We start from the raw sequence: 6,979 nt of genomic DNA on the forward strand, positions 1-6,979 counted from the left end.
ATCCATAATCTGACAGCCTGACTCACGTAGTTCTGATGTGGGATATTTACAGAATTTTTAGACCATTTATTCAGAAATACCAGAATGTGATCTTTTAAACAGTCTTCACCCATAAATACTGTATTTTCAAATTCTATCATAAACCTTAATTTTAGAGTATTCAAGTGTACAGAAAATTAAATATTCAATAGCATTATGTCAGAAAGAGTTCCAGAATGCTGATTTAGTAGCATTTTTGCCACTATATCTTTTAAACTATTTTTTTCCATTTTCCTTAATTAAATCATGGCTCTATAAATTAATGCATTTATCGGGTACAATGTGCTGAATTGATAAAAAGTGTGGAATGCTTACATTAAACTGATTAATGTAACCATCACCTCACTTATTTGTTGTGATAAGACATTTAAATTTTTTAAAATATTTGTTTGTTTATTCATTTATTTAGAAACAGGGTCTTTCTCTGTTCCCTAGCCACTGTCCAGTCATGTCATCACAGCTCATTACAGCCTTAAACTTCTGGGCTCAAGTGATCATCTGTCCCAGTACCCCAAGTATCTGGGACTACAGGTGCGTGTCACATCACTCAGCTAAATTTTTCTATTTATAGTAGAGACAGGGTCTTGTTTTTCTGGTCTGGAACTACTTATCTCATGTTCTCCTCCCACCTAGGCTTTCCAGAGTGCTGTGAATTATAGGTGTGAGCCATCACACCCTATATTCTATCTATGACTTATGTTGTGTGTGTGTATATACATATATATATAATATAAAACAGAGCTGTTTTAAACATTCTTATGTAATCCCATCTCTAGCCAAGACAAACTTTTGTTGAAATACTTATCATATTACCTTAATACATTATTGACTCTATCAGTTACATTAGCAGATAAGTCCAATAAAGAAAGAAAACCATTCTATTGTCATAAGCTATAATAAAATGTGTGACATTTCAACACTTCAAAGGATAGTCAATGTATTACAGTATAAAAATAAAATGTTTTACTATGACAACTGTAATATACATGTAAATATGTAGAGGGTATAAATGACTAGTTTTCAGTTTTTGAGGCAACATCTTACGAATATGACAAATAACTAAAATATAAAACCTAGGCTTCCCTGAAGGAAGTGGGGAAGATGAGACAGAATGGTGGTGGCTACAAACTTAACAGCAACTTAACCTCCCAGTTCTCCCATTCTCTTGGAGTGGACACTGAGCCTCCAAGCCTCCAAAAGGCAGCATGTAACAACTTTTGACCTATAGAAAAATAACAGCTGTAATTTCTGTATAGTGATGACCAATCACAAAAACCTTCAGATTCATTACCTCACTTAATCCTGACAATCACATTGAAAATGTGTACAACACCCATGGAAAAAATATGGATTTTCAAGAACTAAAAGCAGACCTAGAATTTGATTCATAAATCCCAATAGTGAGTATTTATTTTACACAAAGGAAAAGACTTCTCATGAAAATGATATCTGCACTTGAATGTTTTTTGTAGCACAATTCACTACTGCAAAGATGTGCACTCAACACAAGTGCCCACCAATTAGAGTGAAGGAATAAACTGTGGTATACATACACCATGGGGTACTAGTCAGCTATAAAAAATGACAAATTAATGCCTTTTCAAAAATCTGAAGGAATTGGAAGCCATTCATCTGTATGAAGTATCTCAAAAATGGAAAAAACAAACAGCAGGTATCTTTACTATTAAATTGGCACTAACCGATGAGCCCACATGTGCACAGAGGAAGTAAAGTTCTGGGGAAATCAAGCAGGAGGGAAAGGCAATGACCTTCCAAATGGATACAATGAACACTATTTGGGTGATGGGTTCACCCCTATAGCTGGGATTCAAGCATTACAAAAAGTGAACCATGCAACCTAAAACATCTGTACCCCCTTACAATTTGAAAATAAAAAAAAAAAGAAGACCTTTAAACCATGGCCCTCCGAAGCCTTCTCTTACTTAGATTAGCTCCTTTTTCACAAAGTAAAGCTTACGTCTAGAAATCATTTCCACCAGTCATGTGTCAACTTGGGTCCCACATTCAAGTTACGAAATGTATCCTCCATATTTAATCATACATTGATTGGAGAAGGTGATTCCTAAAAAAGATACTAGACAATATTTATATTAAATGTATAGTACAATTAAATATACATTTTATATACATAATACAAAATATACTTTTTTTGGGGGGGGGCAAAGAGTATCACTTTGTTGCCTTGGTAGAGTGCTATGGCATCATAGCTCACAGCAACCTCAAACTCTTGGGCTTTATGAATCCTCTTGCCTCACCCTCCTGAGTAGCTGGGACTACAGGAGCTCGCCACAAGACTTGGCTAGTTTTTTTTTTTTTTTAGAGATGGAGTCTCACTCTTGCTCAGACTGCACTTGAACTCCAGAGCTCAAGTGATCCACCCACCTTGGCCTCCTAGAGTGACGGGATTACAGATGTGAGCCACCCTCCTGGCCTAACATACACTATTTAAATAACTCAGATGCCTTTCCTGAGTTTGATAATCATATTTCCAAGAGATTTCTAGATAAATTTTGGATATACTAAATTTTGGATATAACAGATATACTAAATTTTAAAATAAAATCTGTAACCAAATGCATGTTTTCTTTCTGCACATCATCTTCAAGTATGCATTCCACATCTCCTTCAAGGCCACCCCAATCTACTCATCCTTCCAGATTACTGACCTTATGATTAGTCTTTTCTGTTTATACAATTTGTATCTATGTTATATATAATATTCAACAGTCAATAAATAATTTGCAAATGAGTTTTCTTGATGTTATTTCTAGCACTGATCTTTTTCTCTTTCCTAGTTAACTTATAAAATCCTTATTGACCCCTTCTCTTCTCCAAATTTCATCACTTCTCAATCCATCCAGCAAATACCTTACTATAACAATTCCATAGGGGATATTATAAAATTCAAAATTCTTGATTCTTTACCTTGAATAACATATAGTATCCAAAATCTTGTCTAGTATATGGTACTTATTACCAATATTTCTTTCTTCTTGAGCCTCCTTTCATTATTCATCACTGCCCTTGTGATCTGTTGTCTAACTTCTATGTTCCTACTCAGTTTTCAAGGACTAGTCTAAATATCCATTCATCAGTAAAGTCTTCCATGGGTATTCCTGGGCAAAGTTTATGCATTTTACAGAGAGGATATTTCATAACCACCCTTTAGATCTACTTATAACTCTACGTTTACATCTCTATCTGTATATAGATATACAGACAAATATAGATATTTGTCTTCCTGATTAATTAGACTTTCTTAAAATATACTTTATTATACTTCTGTTCTCAGCTCTGACAAACTGTTTCATACAGCCTGGTTTAATTATCATCTATACCTGACCTTCTCAGGTCTTGGACTCCTGTGGGCTTACCCTTGATTAGATATGTTGCTATTTCCTTCCCCTGATAATATAATCTCATTCTAACTACTAATCATAGTCATTTTACTTTTCAGTAGAATACAGCTTAATGATGGGAATTAGTGTACCTTTCTTAATGTTCTTCCCTAAAATAATTCCATCATTCTCATAACTTTTAAATGTAGATTAAATTATTATTTTTTTATGGATATTGACATGGAAAAGCATATTTTTAAATCATTGCTTATGGTCAGTTATAGACAACTCTGCAATTTGCCATTATTACATAGCCATCACATAATAACATATTATATGTAGCATTATATAATTTTTAATATGCTCAGCATTCCAAAAACTAAAATATTTTCAAAAAGATTCTAGAAAGAATATTTTACCTCAGATATTACTCCTAAACCTATATAAGCTAAAGCTAAGTTCAATATCACTCACTTCTTGAATATTTTTAATTGCTTACCATGTGTTATAAACTGTGATTGGCACACAGATACTTTTTTCATACCAAAAGGGGAGACATAAAATAAAAAAGTAATGACAATAAAAATGATAGCAAGTTTTTATAATGTTTATTTTGTTCTAGGCATGATTAACTTATTTAACACAAAACCCCGTGAGTGATTTGTTTTGAGCTAAAGTAACAAGACATTGCTAAAGGAACACAAGAAACTGTTGAAACAATTTTGTTTATCTTTATAGTCTCAGTGCCTAGAAAAGTGTATTGACTAATATACATATTTCTATAAATAAGTATTTTAGAAATTTAAATTTAATTATACTGAATAAACAGTTTACTCAAGCTTTTGTATTTTTTTTTTTTGAGACAGAGCCTCAAGCTGTCACCCTGAGTTGAGTGTCATGGCATCATAGCATCACAGCCCACAACTCCTGGGCTTAAATGATTCTCCTGCTTCCGCCTCCCAAGTAGGTGGGACTACAGGCACCTGCCACAACACCCAGCTAGTTTTTGGTTGCAGCTGTCATTGTTTGGTGGCCAGCTGGATTCAAACCTGCCAGCTCAGGTGTATGTGGCTGGTACCTTAGCCACTTGAGCCATAGGCGCCGAGCCAAGCTTTGTATTTCTAACTGAATGATCTCTTCCTATTAGAAATCTACATAACTCTTGGATTTAATATTAAAAATTAGTTTAATGGTCCAGAATGAGAAATTGCTAGAATGGATATTTTATTCAATATGTATTTTTGTAATATAAATGTTGACATAAGAAAAATTCTACAATATTGTGATGTACCTAGCAGATATTTGTGACTTTGTAGGTCATCATTAGAAGTTATGCAACTAAAAGTTTAACTAACATGTAGCTAACTGACAAATGTAAAGATTTAAGAGTAAATATTTCTTTTTAAAATTGCTGTAATGTTCTTGTATCTGTGAGTGCTCTATGAATTCATAATAAACATGAAAATTTTCTCTGCTTTAAGTTCAAAGACTAATTTCTGGATTCAATTATGAGTTTGGATAACTGTGTTTAGATGTTTGAACACCTAATTGATTATATTACATTTGTTTGATCATGGTTGAAATGTAATTTTACTGCTTGGTTGGTGATACTTTGGGGGAAAGTATTAAATAGATTTTCTGCTTAGGAGTGAATTACTTTTTTACACAAGTTGTCAGGAATCCTCCAGGCAGGGAAGCACATGTTTTGATTATTATTATTATTATTTAAGCAAGAGGAACGATAGAAAAGGTAAGAAGCCAGGAAGGAGACAATTAGAAAACAAGACTTGAACTAAGTTCAGAACCTGAGCCCCTATTTGTTATTGTAATTTTTCAAAGACATTTGAGCTACTTCATCAATAAAACTGATACTCAAATTTATTTTATAACATGAAGTTTTGCTGTTAAGAAACTTTAATCTAATACTTTGGTTTGTCAAATTATTTTCAAGGCATGTGTTAGATGCGAATAACAATGTGAAAAATGTTAGGGAGCAAGGAAAGGAAGTTTGAAAAACATCAGGCTAATTCATTAAATTTGGAACTACATTCTGGGATGAGAAGTCAAACTTGATCCTACCCCTACACATTGCTTTCAAGTAGACATTTGAATTTTGCTTGAAATGAAAATCCATACATTAACCCAAATTCTCAACTTTCTACTTTATTTTATTATTTTCCTTTATTTCTTTTTATCTTATTTTGTATTTTATTTCAAGTCACTTTTCTGACTATAGCTAAAAAAACCATACAGTATAAATTTCATTCCCATGAATTTCTTTGACTTTTTCTTTTCTTAACTCCCACATAGTGTAAAGGAAAAAGAGTTTTGGTTTGGCCCCTACGTTAGCTAAGTTTCAATTCAGTTGCAAGTGGAGGGATTAATACTTGGTAGACAACCAATGATTTAAATGACATAGGGAAATTTTGCTTCTTCTTGCAAAAATCTGGGTAGGTGGCAGAGGTGTTCATTGTGTCAGAAAATCCTTATTCTTCATTTCAGCTTTTTTTTTTTCTGCCCAATATAATCTATAAGAACCTCTTTTCTCCTATTCTCTTTCTCTACAGATAACCTAAAAATCATGGTATATCATCCATATTTCAGCCACCAGAGAAGGATACAATAGGTAGAAAAGGACAAAGATAAACATTACACACAATTCTTTCACTTCCATAGCCATAATAAAACCCTTTGGCTACAAGGTTTGATACAAGTGGAAGAGAGGTATCTTGTTGGCAAAGTGATAAGTTGAAATGTGATTTAGTATTTTATAAATTTATAGAAATTTATAATATTATTTCCACCTGGTGAGAAAAATATTATTAAATGCCTGTTAGGCACAGGAGGGAAAACTGAGAGGGATTCCACATGCATGAACTTAATCAGACCTAAAGAGATACTAAGTCACAAAAATTTCTCCATCTGTCAAGGTCATCAATAACACCTACATTTTGAAATTAAAGGGTCAATTCTCTTTTTATCTTACTCGGCCCCTATTCCACAGTCTCTTTTCTTTTTCTTCTTACTTTTCCAAATTTCTTGAATTGGGAGTGTTTCAGGGAGTATCTTTGGACTTTTCTTCTACTTACAATCACTTCCTTGATGATTGCCTCTGATTTCATGTGTATGCATATCATCAACATGGAAAGGACATTTAAAAAAAAATCCCCTAATTTCCTGAGTTACATATTAAACTACTTATTCTACATCCATACTCGAAGTTGTGATGACAGCCCAACCTTAACATGCTTTTACTGATCTCCTAATATTCCTCTACAAATTGATTCATCCAATATGTTCCCACCTCCATGATGACAATTCTATTCTTGCTAATGCACAGAACAAAAAAATTAGGAGTAATGTTTAATTTATCTCTTTATTTCCTGCTACATATTCAGTCTTTCAGCAATAACTATGGAAATATTTACAGACTCTAACCCTTTGTGAAGCCATCAATGTACACCTCCGCAGACTAAATCTGTGTTAGCTCTCTCCCCCTGCGATTATATAACCCCTGAGCAGAGAGCCTGACAACAGACCTCCAAGAGGGAGCAGGAGAGCTTGTTCCCCTCCTGGGTTCT

The sequence above is a fragment of the Otolemur garnettii genome, unplaced genomic scaffold (assembly GCF_000181295.1).
Source record: "Otolemur garnettii isolate 467f Iridium unplaced genomic scaffold, OtoGar3 scaffold00040, whole genome shotgun sequence".
NCBI lineage: Eukaryota > Metazoa > Chordata > Mammalia > Primates > Galagidae > Otolemur > Otolemur garnettii.